The sequence below is a fragment of the Heterodontus francisci genome, chromosome 45, assembly GCF_036365525.1.
Source record: "Heterodontus francisci isolate sHetFra1 chromosome 45, sHetFra1.hap1, whole genome shotgun sequence".
Taxonomy (NCBI): domain Eukaryota; kingdom Metazoa; phylum Chordata; class Chondrichthyes; order Heterodontiformes; family Heterodontidae; genus Heterodontus; species Heterodontus francisci.
This window is the reverse complement of record NC_090415.1, coordinates 22,496,599-22,512,227: the sequence shown is the minus strand read 5'-3', so window position 1 is coordinate 22,512,227 and position 15,629 is coordinate 22,496,599.

Below are 15,629 nucleotides of genomic sequence, written 5' to 3'. Positions count from 1 at the left end.
AGAGGTAGAGAGAGAGATAGAGGCAGAGATAAAGACCGAGATACAGATAGACATTGAGATAGAGATAGCGAAAGAGAATGAGGTAGTGATGGAGACAGATACAGATAGAGATAGAGATAGCGATAGTGGTAGATATAGAGATAGAGGTATAGATAGAGATATTAATAGAGAAAGAGGTAGGGTTGTGGTAGAGAAACAGGAAGAGACAGGTACAGACAGAGGTAGAGAGAGAGGAAGAGATAGAGGCAGAGATAGAGTTAGAGAGGTAGCGATACAGATAGAGCTGGAGATAAAGATCGAGATAGAGATAAAGATTGAGACAGAGGCAGAGATAGAGATAGAGAGAGAGGTAGCGATACAGATCGAGCAAGAGATAAAGATCAAGATACAGATAGACAGTGAGATAGAGATAGCGAAAGAGAATGAGGTAGTGACAGAGACAGAGACAGATAGAGATAGAGATAGTGGTAGAAATAGAGATAGAGGTAGGTATAGAGACAGAGGTAGAGAAAGAGATTGAGGTAGAGATAAAGATAGAGATAGAAGTAGAGATAAACATAGAGATAGAAGTAGCAATAGCGATAGCGATAATAATGCGATAGAGATAGAGGTACTGATAGAGATAGAGATAGGGCTAACGATAGAGATGGAAGTGATGATAGAGATAGAGATAGAGGTCGAGAAAGAGGTCGTGGTAGATGTAGTGGTAAAGGTCGAGGTAGAGGTAGAGATAGAGTTAGAGGCAGAGACAGAGATAGAGGTAGAGACAGTGATAGCGATAAAGGTAGTGATAGAGACAGATACAGAGAGAGAAAGAGATCGCGATAGAGGTAGTGATAGAGACAGAGGTAGAGATAAAGATAGAGGTTGCGAAAGAGATAGTGATAGAGTTAGATATAGAGATAGAGATAGAGGTAGCAATAGAAATAGCGATAGAGGTGGAGATAGAAATAGAGGTCGTGATAATTATAGAGATAGAGAGAGAGATTGATATAGAGGTAGCGATAAGGATACAGATAGAGGTAGCGATAGAGACAGGGGTAGAGATAGAGATAGCGGTAACGATAGAGATAGAGGTATAGATAGAGATAGAGGCAGATATAGAGATAGAAATAGAGGCAGAGATAAACATAGAGAGTGAGGTAGTGATAGAGATTGAGGTAGAGATAAACATAGAGATTGAGGCAGAGATAAACATAAAGATAGAGGTAACGATAGAGATAGAGGTAGAGATAGCGATAGTGATAGAGATAGAGATAGAGATAGCGATAGAGATGGAGATAGAGGTAGCGATAGAGATAGAGGTAGAGATAGAGATCGTGATAGTGATAGAGATACTGGTAATGACAGAGATAGCAGTAGTAATAGACATCGCCATAAAATAGAGATGGAAATAGAGGTAATGATAGAGATAGAGGTAGCGATCGAGACAATGATAGAGGTGGAGATAGAGATAGAGGTCGAGATGAAGATAGAGAATGAGTTAGAGACATAGATAGAGATAGAGGTAGCACTAGAAATAGAGACAGAGATAGCAATAGATTTAGAGATACCGATAGAGATCCAGATATACATAGAGATACAGGTAGAGACAGAGGTGTTGATAGAGATAGCGATAGAGGCAGAGATAGAGTTACAGGTTGAGGTAGTGGTACAGATAGAGGTAGAGATAGAGGGTCAGAGGCAGAGATAGAGTTAGCGATAGTGATAGCAATAGAGATATCGATATTGATAGAGATAGAGATAGACGTATTGATAGAGATAGAGATAGAGATAGACGTATTGATAGAGATAGAGGTAGAGATAGAGGTAGTGATAGATATATAGATCGAGATAGAGATAGAGGTAGAGATAGAGTAATAGAGAGATAAAGATAGAGATCGCGATAGTGATAGAGATAGAGATAGCGAAAGTGATACATGTGGAGATAGAGATATTGAAGGATAAAGAGATGGAGATGGAGGTAAAGATAAACATAGAGACAGAGGTAGAGATAGAGGTAGAGATAAAGATAGAGATAGAGATAGAGGTGGAGATAAACATAGAGATAGAGATAGAGATGGAGGTAGCAATATAGATAGAGGTAGCGATAGAGTTAGTGATAGAGATAGAGATACAGTTAGAGATAGAGGTAGCAATAGAGATATAAGTAGCAATAGAGATAGCGATAGTAATGCGATAGAGATAGAGGTGACGATAGAGATAGAGGTAGGGCTAACGATAGAGATAGAGGTAACGATAGAGATAGAGATAGAGGCAGAGAAAGAGGTAGTGGTAAAGGTAGTAGCAAAGGTCGAGGTAGTGGTAGAGTTAGAGATAGAGTTAGAGGCAGAGACAGAGGTAGAGACAGTGATAGCGATAAATGTAGCGATTGACAGATAAAGATAGAGATAGAGATCACGATAGAGGTAGTGATAGAGACATTGGTAGAGATAAAGATAGAGATAGAGGTTGAGATAGAGATAGTGATAGAGTTACATATAGAGATAGAGATAGAGGTAGCAATAGAAATAGCGATAGCGGTGGAGATAGAAATAGAGGTAGTGATAATTATAGAGATAGAGAGAGAGATAGAGAGTTGATATAGAGGTAGCGATAGACATAGAGATAGACATAGCGATAGAGTGAGAGGTAGCGATAGAGACAATGACAGAGGTGGAGATAGAGTTCGGGTTACAGGTAGAGACAGAGGTGCTGATAGTGATAGAGGTAGCGATTGAGATAGAAATAGTGATGTGATAGAGATAGAGCTACACATAGGGTTGAGGGATAGAGTTAGAAGTAGAGTTAGAGATGGCGATAGAAATAGAGATAGAGATAGAGAAAGAGGTAGAGTTAGAGATAGCGATAGAGACAGAGATAAAGTTACAGGTAGAGGTAGTGGTACAGGTAGAGGTAGCGATAGAGGGTCAGAGGTAGAGATAGAGTTAGAGATAGTGATAGCAATAGAGATAGCGATAGTGATAGAGATAGACTTAGTGATAGAGATAGAGGTAGTGATAGATATATAGATCGAGATAGAGATAGAGGTAGCGATTGAGATGGTGATAGAGGTAGAGATAGAGTTATAGATAGATAAAGATAGAGATAGCGATAACGATAGTAGTAGAGGCAGAGATAGTGATAGCAATAGTGATAGAGATAGAGATAGCGAAAGTGATACAGATGGAGATAGAGATATTGATAGATAAAGAGATGGAGATAGAGGTAGAGATAGAGGTAGAGATAGAGTTAAAGATAGAGATAGAGGTAAAATAGAGATAGAGGTAGCAATAGAGTCACCGATAGTGGTGGAGGTAGAGATAGAGGTAGAGATAAAGATAGAGATAGAGGTAGGGATAGAGATAGAGGTAGCAAAAGAAATAGAGACAGTGATAGCGACAGAGTTAGAGATACCAATAGAGATAGAGATAGAGGTAGATGTATAGGTAGAGGTACCAAGAGCAATAGAGATATAGCTTGAGATAGAGATAACGATAGAGGTAGCAATAGATCTTGAGATATAGATAGACATAAAGATACAGGTAGAGTTAGAGATTGTGATAGAGACAAGGTATCAATTCTGACAGAAATAGCGATGTGATAGAAATGGAGTTAGAGATAAAGGTAGGGAAAGAGATAGGGGTACAGGTAATGGTACAGGTAGAGACAGTGATAGCAATAGAGATAGCGATAGAGATAACGATAGAGGTAGTGATATATATATAGATTGAGATAGAGGTAGCAATAGAAATAGAGGTAGAGATAGAGATAGAGATAGAGATAAAGATAGAGACAGAGATAGAGGTAGAGATAGAGGTAGAGAAAGAGGTAGAGTTGTGGTAGAGAAACAGCAAGAGGCAGAGGTAGGGAGAGAGGTAGAGACAGAGATAGAGATAGAGGCAGAGATAGAGATAGAGAGAGAGGTAGCGATACAGATAGAGCTAAAGATAAAGATCGAGATCGAGATAGAGATTGAGATAGAGATAGCGAAAGAGAATGAGCTAGTGATAGAGACAGATACAGATGGAGATACAGATTGTGATAGTAATAGGGAAAGAGATAGAGGTAAAGATAAACACAGAGGTAGAGGTAGAGATAGAGGTCGAGATAAAGATGGATATAGAGGTATAGATAAACATAGTGATAGAGGTAGAGATAGAGATAGAGGTAGCAATAGAGTTAGTGATGGAGATAGAGATACAGTTAGAGATAAAGGTAGCGACAGAGATATAAGTAGCAATAGAGATAGAGATAGCAATGCGATAGAGATACAGGTACTGATAGAGATAGGGCTAATGATAGAGATGGAGGTAGAGATAGAGGTAGAGAAAGAGGTAGTGGTAAAGGTCGAGGTGGAGGTGGAGGTAGAGGTAGAGGTACAGCTAGGGGTATAGGTAGAGTTAGAGTTAGAGTTACAGACAGAGATAGAGATAGAAGTAGAGACAGTGATAGAGAAAAAGGTAGTGATAGAGACAGATAGAGATAGAGATAGAGATAGTGATAGAGGTAGAGAGATAGAGATAGAGGTAGCAATAGAGATAGTGATAGAGGTGGAGATAGAGATAGAGATAGAGGTAGCAATAATTATAGAGATAGATAGAGAGATTGATGTAGAGGTAGTGATAGAGATAGAAATAGATGTAGCAAAAGTGACAGGGGTAGCGATAGAGATAGAAGTAACGATAGAGATATAGATTGAGATAGAGGCAGATATAGAGATAGCGATAGAGGCCGAGATAAAAATAGAGATAGAGGCAAAGATATACATAGAGATAGTGGTAGAGATAGAGATAAATGTAGAGGTAGCGATGGCAAAGCGATAGAGACATAGGTCGAGAAAGCGATAGAGGTAGTGACAGAGATATAGATAGAGATTGGGCTAACGATAGAGATCGAGTTAATGATAGAGTTAGAGATAGAGGTAGCGATACAATTAGAGACAGATATGGCGATAGATTTAGAGATACCTACAGAGATGGATTTAGAGATAGAAAAAGAGGTAGAGATAGAGATAGAGACAGAGGTGGAGGTAGAGGTAGCGAGAGAGATAGAGATAGAGATAAGGATAGAGATAAGACAGGGGCGGTGATAGATTTAGAGTTAGAGATGGAGAAACAGGTAGAGGCACAGGTCGAGATGGAGTTAGATATAGAGATAGAGATAGAGGTAGCGATACAGATAGAGCTAGAGACATAGCAAGAGCTAGAGCTAGAGATAGAGGTAACGATAGAGACAGAGGTAAGCATTGAGATATTGGTAGTGATACAGAAAATGATAGAGATGGGATAGAGATAGAGACAGAGATAAAGATAGAGATAGAGATAGAGGTAACCATAGAGACAGAGGTAACCATAGAGATAGTGGTAGTGATACAGAAAATGATAGAGATGGGATAGAGATAGAGATAGAGGTAACGCTGAAATTGAGACAGAGATCGCGATAGAGTTAGAGATGCCAATAGAGATAGAGATAGAGATAGATGTAGAGCAAGAGTTATCGATAGAGATAGAGGTAGCGAAGAGATAGAGATACAGATATACATAGAGATACAAGTAGAGACAGGTGTTGATAGCGATAGAGGTAGCGATTGAGATAGAAATAGCGATATGATAGAGATAGAGGTACAGATAGGATTACAGATAGAGTTAGAGATGGCGATAGAAATAGAGATAAAGATAAAGAGGTAGAGTTAGAGATGGCGATAGAGATAGAGATAGAGTTACAGGTAGAGGTAGAGATAGAGTTAGAGATAGTGATAGCAATAGAGAAAGCAATTGTGATAGTGATAGCGATAGAGATAGAGATAGAGATAGAGATAGAGATAGAGATAAAGGTAGCGATAGAGAGGAGACGGGCTCGTGACAGAGCAAGAGATCAAGATTGAGATATAGATAGCGATAGTGATAGAGATACTGGTAAAGATGGAGATAGAGGTAGAGTAATAGGTAGAGATAGAGATAGAGGTTGAGGTAGAGAGAGAGACAGACAGACAGAGGTAGTGATGGAGATAACGATAGAGGTAGCGATAGAGATAGAGGTAGAGGGCACGATAGAGATAGAAATCTAGGTGTACATAGAGATACAGGTAGAGATAGTGGTGGTGACAGCGATAGAGGTAGCGATTGAGATAGAAATAGCGATGTGATAGAATTTGAAGTTCAGATAGGGTTAGAGATGGAGATAGAGTAAGAAGTAGAGTTAGAGATGGTGATAGAAATAGAGATAGAGGTCTTTTCTTTTGGGCCTCCTTATCTCGAGAGACAATGGATACGCGCCTGGAGGTGGTCAGTGGTTTGTGAAGCAGCGCCTGGAGTGGCTATAAAGGCCAATTCTGGAGTAACAGGCTCTTCCACAGGTGGAAGTGATAGAATTTGAAGTTCAGATAGGGTTAGAGATGGAGATAGAGTAAGAGGTAGAGTTAGAGATGGTGATAGAAATAGAGATAGAGGTACTGGTAGAGATAGAGGTAGAGGGTCAGAGGTAGAGATAGAGTCAGAGATACAGTTGGAGATAGAGATAGAGATAGAGAAAGCGATAGAGATAGCGATAGAGATAGAGTTAGGTGTACAGGTAATGGAAGAGGTAGAGATAGTGATAGCAATAGAGATAGCCATAAAGATAGAGAAAGCGATAGAGGTAGAGATAGAGGTAGTGATGGATATATAGATAGAGAAAGATGCAGCGATAGAGATAGAGGTAGAGAAAGAGGTAGAGAAAGAGGTAGAGTTGGGGTAGAGAAACAGGAAGAACCAGAGGTAGGGACAGAGGTAGAGAGAGATAGAGGCAGAGATAGAGGTAGAGAGAGAGGTAGCGAGACAGATCGAGATAGAGATAAAGATCGAGATAGAGATAGAGATAGAGATAGAGGTAGAGGTAGAGATAGAGATAGTGGTAGAGAAAGAGGTAGTGTTGTGGTAGAGAAACAGGAAGAGACAGGTAGAGACAGAGGTAGAGAGAGACGAAGAGATAGAGAGAGAGGTAGCGATACAGATAGAGCTAGAGATAAAGATCGAGATACAGATAGAGATTGAGATAGAGATAGCAAAAGAGATTGAGGTAGTGATAGAGACAGATACAGATAGCGATAGTGGTAGATATAGAGATAGAGGTATAGATAGAGATAGTGATAGAGAAAGAGGTAGGGTTGTGGTAGAGAAACAGGAAGAGGCAGAGGTCGGGACAGAGGTAGAGAGAGAGGAAGAGATAGAGGCAGAGATAGAGTTAGAGAGAGAGGTAGCGATACAGATAGAGCTGGAGATAAAGATCGAGATAGAGATAAAGATTGAGATAGAGGTAGCGAAAGAGAATGAGGTAGTGACAGAGACAGATAGAGAAAGAGATTGAGGTAGAGATAAAGATAGAGATAGAAGTAGAGAAAAACATAGAGATAGCGATAGAGATGGAGGTAGCGATATAGATAGAGATCGAGGTAGCGATAGAGTTAGTGATAGAGATAGAGATACAGTTAGAGATAGAGGTAGCGATAGAGATAGAAGTAGCAAAAGAGATAGCGATAGTAATGCGATAGAGATAGAGGTACTGATAGAGATAGAGGTAGGGCTAACGATAGAGATGGAAGTGATGATACAGATAGAGATAGAGGTCGAGAAAGAGGTCGTGGTAGATGTAGTGGTAAAGGTTGAGGTAGAGGTAGAGGGAGAGGTAGAGGTCGAGATGGAGTTAGAGACAGAGATAGAGGTAGAGACAGTGATAGCTATAAAGGTCGTGATAGAGACAGATAAAGAAAGAGAAAGAGATCACGATAGAGGTAGTGATAGAGACAGAGGTAGAGATAAAGATAGAGATAGAGGTTGCGAATGAGATAGTGATAGAGTTAGATATAGAGATAGAGGTAGCAATAGAAATAGCGATAGAGCTGGAGATAGAAATAGAGGTAGTGATAATTATAGAGATCGAGAGAGAGATTGATATAGAGGTAGCGCTAGAGATACAGATAGAGGTAGCGATAGAGACAGGGGTAGAGATAGAGATAAAGATAGAGATAGAGTTAATGATAGAGATAGAGGTAGAGATAGCGATAGTGATAGAGATAGAGATAGAGATAGCGATAGAGATAGTGATAGAGATCGAGGTAGAGATAGAGATCGTGATAGTGATAGAGATACTGGTAATGACAGCGATAGCAGTAGTGATAGAGATAGCCATAAAATAGAGATAGAAATAGAGGTAACGATAGAGATCGAGGTAGCGATAGAGACAATGATAGAGGTGGAGATAGAGATAAGGTCGAGATAAAGATAGAGAATGAGTTAGAGACATAGATCGAGATAGAGGTAGTGCTCGAAATAGAGACAGAGATAGCAATAGATTTAGAGATACCGATAGAGATACTGATAGAGGTAGAGGCAGAGATAGAGATAGAGATAACAATAGAAGTAGCGATAGAGACAATGATAGAGGTGGAGATAGAGTTAGAGATACCAATAAAGATAGAGGTAGCGATAGAGATAGAGATCCAGATATACATAGAGATACAGGTAGAGACAGAGGTGTTGATAGCAATAGAGGTAGCGATTGAGATAGAAATAGCAATGTGATAGAGATAGAGGTTCAGATAGGGTTGAGGGATAGAGTTAGAGATAGAGTTAGAGATGGCGATAGAAATAGAGATAGCTATAGAGAAAGAGGTAGAGTTAGAGATAGCAATAGAGACAGAGATAGAGTTACAGGTTGAGGTAGTGGTACAGATAGAGGTAGAGATAGAGGGTCAGAGGCAGAGATAGAGTTAGCGATAGTGATAGCAATAGAGATTGAGATAGAGGTAGAGATAGAGTAATAGAGAGATAAAGATAGAGATCGCAATTGTGATAGAGATAGCGAAAGTGATACAGGTGGAGATAGAGATATTGAAAGATAAAGAGATGGAGATGGAGGTAGAGATAGAGTTAAATATAGAGATAGAGGTAGCGATAGAGATACCGATAGCGGTGGAGATAGAAATAGAGGTAGAGATAAAGATAGAGATAGAGGTAGGGATAGAGAGAGAGGTAGCGATAGAAATAGAGACAGAGATAGCGACAGAGTTAGAGATACCAATAGAGATAGAGGTAGAGGTAGAGGTACCAAGAGTGATAGAGATATAGGTTGAGATAGAGATAACGATAGATCTAGAGATATGGATAGACATAAAGATACAGGTAGAGATAGAGATAGTGATAGAGATAAGGTAGAGATTCTGATAGAAATAGCAATGTGATAGAGATGGGGGTAGAGACAGAGTTAGAGATAGAGGTAGGGATAGAGATAGGGATACAGGTAATGGTAGAGGTAGAGACAGTGATAGCAAAAGAGATAGCGATAGAGATAGAGTTAACGATAGAGGTAGAGATAGAGATAGAGGTAGATATAGAGATAGAGACAGAGTTAGAGATAAACATAGAGACAGAGGGAGAGATAGAGGTAGAGATAAAGATAGAGATAGAGATAGAGGTAGAGATAAACATAGAGATAGCGATAGAGATGGAGGTAGCAATATAGATAGAGATAGAGGTAGCGATAGAGTTAGTGATAGAGATAGAGATACAGTTAGAGATAGAGGTAGCGATAGAGATATAAGTAGCAATAGAGATAGAGGTGCTGATAGAGATAGAGGTAGGGCTAACAATAGAGATAAAGATAGAGGTAGAGAAAGAGGTAGTGGTAAAGGTCGAGGTAGTGGTAGAGTGAGAGATAGAGTTAGAGGCAGAGACAGAGGTAGAGACAGTGATAGCGATAAATGTAGCGATTGACAGATAAAGATAGAGATAGAGATCACGATAGAGGTCGTGATAGAGACAGAGGTAGAGATAAAGATAGAGATAGAGGTTGAGATAGAGATAGTGATAGAGTTAGATATAGAGATAGAGATAGAGGTAGCAATAGAAATAGCGATAGAGGTGGAGATAGAAATAGAGGTAGTGATAATTATAGAGATAGAGAGAGAGCTAGAGAGTTGATATAGAGGTAGCGATAGAGATAGAGATAGACATAGCGATAGAGTGTGGGGTAGTGATAGAGACAATGATAGAGGTGGAGATAGAGTTAGGGTTACAGGTAGAGACAGAGGTGCTGATAGTGATAGAGGTAGCGATTGAGATAGAAATAGCGATGTGATAGAGATACACATAGGGTTGAGGGATAGAGTTAGAAGTAGAGTTAGAGATGGCGATAGAAATAGAGATAGAGATAGAGAAATAGGTAGAGTTAGAGATAGCGATAGAGACAGAGATAGAGTTACAGGTAGAGGCAGTGGTACAGGTAGAGGTAGCGATAGAGGGTCAGAGGTAGAGATAGAGTTAGAGATAGTGATAGCAATAGAGATAGCGATAGTGATAGAGATAGAGATAGACGTAGTGATAGAGATAGAGGTTGAGATAGAGGTAGTGATAGATATATAGATCAAGATAGAGATAGAGGTAGAGATAGAGTTATAGACAGATAAAGATACAGATAGCCATAACGATAGTAGTAGAGGTAGAGATAGTGATAGCAATAGTGATAGAGATAGAGATAGCGAAAATGATACAGGTGGAGATAGAGATAGTGAAAGATAAAGAGATGGAGATAGAGGTAGCCATAGAGTTAAAGATCGAGATAGAGGTAAAATAGAGATAGAGGTAGCAATAGAGTCACCGATAGAGGTAGAGATAAAGATAGAGATAGAGGTAGGGATAGAGATAGAGGTAGCGATAGAAATAGAGACAGTGATAGTGACAGAGTTAGAGATACCAATAGAGATAGAGATAGAGGTAGATGTATCGGATAGAGGTACCAAGAGTAATAGAGATATAGCTTGAGATAGAGATAACAATAGAGGTAGCGATTGATCTAGAGATAGAGATAGACATAAAGATACAGGTAGAGTGACAGAGATAAGGTAGCAATTCTGATAGAAATAGCGATGTGATAGAAACGGAGTTAGAGATAAAGGTAGGGATAGAGATAGGGGTACAGGTAATGGTAGAGGTAGAGACAGTGTTAGCAATAGAGATAGCGATAGAGATAACGATAGAGGTAGAGATAGAGGTAGTGATAGATATATAGATTGAGATAGAGGTAGCAATAGAGATAGAGGTAGAGATAGAGATAGAAATAGATATGGAGTTAGAGATAAAGATAGAGCAACAGATAGAGGTACGGGTAGAGGTAGAGATAGAAATAGAGATAGAAATAGAGATAGAGATAAAGATAGAGACAGAGATAGAGGTAGCGATAGAGGTAGAGATAGAGGTAGAGAAAGAGGTAGAGTTGTGGTAGAGAAACAGCAAGAGGCAGAGGTAGGGAGAGAGGTAGAGACAGAGATAGAGATAGAGGCAGAGATAGAGATAGAGAGAGAGGTAGCGATACACATAGAGCTAAAGATAAAGATCGAGATTGAGACAGAGATTGAGATAGAGATAGCGAAAGAGAATGAGGTAGTGATAGAGACAGATACAGATGGAGATACAGATTGCGATAGTAATAAGGATAGAGATAGAGGTAAAGATAAACACAGAGGTAGAGATAGAGATAGAGGTAGAGTTAAAGATAGATATAGAGGTATAGATAAACATAGTGATAGAGGTAGAGATAGAGATAGAGGTAGCAATAGAGATAGAGATAGCAATAGAGTTAGTGATGGAGATAGAGATACAGTTAGAGATAGAGGTAGCGACAGAGATATAAGTAGCAATATAGATAGAGATAGCAATGCGATATAAATACAGGTACTGATAGAGATAATGCTAATGATAGAGATGGAGGTAGAGATAGAGGTAGAGAAAAAGGTAGTGGTAAAGGTCGAGGTGGAGGTAGAGGTAGAGTTAGAGTTAGAGTTCGAGACAGAGATAGAGATAGAAGTAGAGACAGTGATAGAGAAAAAGGCAGTGATAGAGACAGATAGAGATAGAGATAGAGGTAGAGATAGCGATAGAGGTAGAGAGATAGAGATAGAGATAGACGTAGCAATAGAGATAGTGACAGAGGTGGAGATAGAGACAGAGATAGAGGTAGCAATAATTATAGAGATAGATAGAGAGATTGATGTAGAGGTAGTGATAGAGATGGAAATAGATGTAGTGAAAGTGACAGGGGTAGCGATAGAGATAGAGGGAATGATAGAGATATAGATTGAGATAGAGGCAGATATAGAGATAGAGATAGAGGCCGAGATAAAAATAGAGATAGAGGCAAAGATATACATAGAGATAGTGGTCGAGATAGAGATAGAGGTAGAGATAAATGTACAGGTAGAGACAGCAATGCAACAGAGATATAGGTCGAGAAAGCGATCGAGGTAGTGACAGGGATAGAGATAGAGATTGGGCTAACGATCGAGATCGAGGTAATGATAGAATTAGAGATAGAGGGAGCGATACAATTAGAGACAGATATGGCGATAGATTTAGAGATACCTACAGAGATAGATATAGAGATAGAAAAAGAGGTAGAGATAGAGATAGAGGTAGAGGTGGAGGTAGAGAGAGATAGAGATAGGGATAGAGATAGAGATAGAGAGAGAGGTAGCGATACAGATAGAGCTAAAGATAAAGATCGAGATTGAGACAAAGATTGAGATAGAGATAGCGAAAGAGAATGAGGTAGTGATAGAGACAGATACAGATGGAGATACAGATTGCGATAGTAATAAGGATAGAGATAGAGGTAAAGATAAACACAGAGGTAGAGGTAGAGATAGAGGTGGAGATAAAGATAGATATAGAGCTAGAGATAAACATAGAGATAGAGGTAGAGATAGAGATAGAGGTAGCAATAGAGATAGAGATAGCAATAGAGTTAGTGATGGAGATAGAGATACAGTTAGAGATAGAGGTAGCGACAGAGATATAAGTAGCAATATAGATAGAGATAGCAATGCGATATAAATACAGGTACTGATAGAGATAATGCTAATGATAGAGATGGAGGTAGAGATAGATGTAGAGAAAGAGGTAGTAGTAAAGGTCGAGGTGGAGGTAGAGGTAGAGTTAGAGTTAGAGTTAGAGACAGAGATAGAGGTAGAAGTAGAGACAGAGGTAGCGAGATAGAGATAGAGATAGAGGTAGCAATAGAGATAGTGACAGAGGTGGAGATAGAGATAGAGATAGAGGTAGCAATAATTATAGAGATAGATAGAGAGATTGATGTAGAGGTAGTGATAGAGATGGAAATAGATGTAGTGAAAGTGACAGGGGTAGCGATAGAGATAGAGGGAATGATAGAGATATAGATTGAGATAGAGGCAGATATAGAGATAGAGATAGAGGCCGAGATAAAAATAGAGATAGAGGCAAAGATATACATAGAGATAGTGGTAGAGATAGAGATAGAGGTAGAGATAAATGTAGAGGTAGAGATAGCAATGCGATAGAGATATAGCTTGAGAAAGCGATAGAGGTAGTGACAGAGATAGAGATAGAGATTGGGCTAACGATAGAGATCGAGGTAATGATAGGGTTAGAGATAGAGGGAGCGATACAATTAGAGACAGATATGGCGATAGATTTAGAGATACCTACAGAGATAGATATAGAGATAGAAAAAGAGGTAGAGCTAGAGATAGAGGTAGAGGTGGAGGTGGAGAGAGATAGAGATATGGATAGAGATAGAGATTGAGGTGGTGATACAGATAGAGATAGAGATATCGATAGATAATGAGATGGAGATAGAAGTAGTGATAGAGATAGAGGTAGAGATAGAGTTAAAGATAGAGATAGAGGTAAAGTAGCGATAGAGATAGCGATAGAGACAACGATAGAGGTGGAGTTAGAGATAGAAGTAGAGATAAAGATGGAGATAGAGGTAGGGATAGAGATAGGGGTAGCGATAGAAATAGAGACAGTGATAGCGACAGAGTTAGAGATACCAATAGAGATAGAGATAAAGAAAGAGGTACAGAACAGAGAGTGATAGATATATAGGTAGAGATAGAGATAATGATAGAGGTAGTGATAGAGCTAGAGATATGGACAGACATAGACATACAGGTAGAGATAGAGATAGCGAGAGATAAAGTAGTGATTCTGATAGAAATAGCGATGTGATAGAGATGGGGGTAGAGTTAGAGTTAGAGATAGAGGTAGAGGTAGAGTTAGAGATAGAGGTAGAAATAAAGATAGAGATCGAGATAGAGTTAGAATTAGACATCGAGATAATGATAGAGATTGAGTTACTGGTTGAAGTAATGGTACAGGTCGAGGTAGAGGTAGAGGCAGAGGACGAGATATAGTTAGAGATATAGATAGAAATAGTGATAGCAATAGAGATATTGATAGAGGTAGACATAGAGGTAGGGATAGAAATATAGATAAAGATAGAGATAGAGGCAGCGTTAGAAATAGAGATAGAGATATAGATAGAGATAAAGGTGGATATAGAGAAGAGATAGATGTAGTGATAGAGAAAGTGATAGAGGTGGAGATAGACATAGAGGTAGAGGTAGAGATAAAGATAGAGAAAGAGGTAGAGGTAATGATAGAGATAGAGCTGGAGATGGAGATGGAGATAGAAATAGTGATAGAGGTAGAGATAGAGGTGGGAAAGAGGTAGAGAAAGATGTATAGGCATAGATAGAGGTAGAGATAGAGGAAGTATTAGAGGTAGAGGCTGAGATAGAGGTAGAAACAGATCTAGAGGTAGAGATAGAGATAGAGATAGAGATAGAGATAGAGACTGTTTGAGACAGACATGGAGGTAGCGGTAGAGATAGAAATAGCGATGTGATGGAGATACATTTAGAGATAGAGTTAGAGATAGAGGCAGAGATAGAGGTAGAGATAGAGGTCGAGTTAGAGATAGCAATAGAGATAGAGATAGAGATAGAAGCAGATATAGAGATAGAGGTAGTAATAGAGATAGAAATTGTGATGTGATAGAGATAGAGGTAGAGGTAGAGATAGAGTTAGAGGTAGAGGTAGAGATAGAGCTAGAGGTAGCGAGAGAGATAGAGGTAGCGATAGAGACTGTGTTTGGGGTGGAGATAGAGTTGGAGGTTGAGATAAGGATAGAGGGAGAGATAAAGATAGAGATAGAGGTAGTGATAGAGATAGAGATAGCGATGTGATAGAGATAGAGGTAGAGATAGAGTTAGAGATAGAGGTAGCGATAGAGATATAGCGATAGATAGACAGAGATACAGATAAAGATAGAGGTAGGGATAGAGATAGAGGTAGCAACTGAGACAGAGTTAGCGATAGAGATAGAAATAGCGATGTGATAGTGATACAGATAGAGACAGAATTAAACATAGAGGTGGAGATAGAGATAGAGGTAGAGTTAGAGATAGCGTTAGCGATAGAGCTAGAGATAGAGATAAAGGTCGCGACACAGATAGAGCTAGAAATGGAGACAGATAGAGTTTGTGGTAGAGGTAGTGGCACAGAGCGACGGAAAGGTAGAGGTAGAGATAGAGATAGAGTTAGAGATAGAGATAGAGATAGAGATAGAGATAGAGATAGAGATAGAGATAGAGAAAGTGATAGCACTAGAGATAGTGATAGCAATAGTGAAAGCCAAAGAGATAGACGTAGTGATATAGTTAGAGATAGAGGTAGTGATAGAGGTACTGGTAGAGATAGAGATAGATGTAGCGACAGAGATAGAGGTAGCGATAGAGATAGAAATAGTGATGTGATACAGATAGAGGTAGAAATAGCGGTAGAGATAGAGTA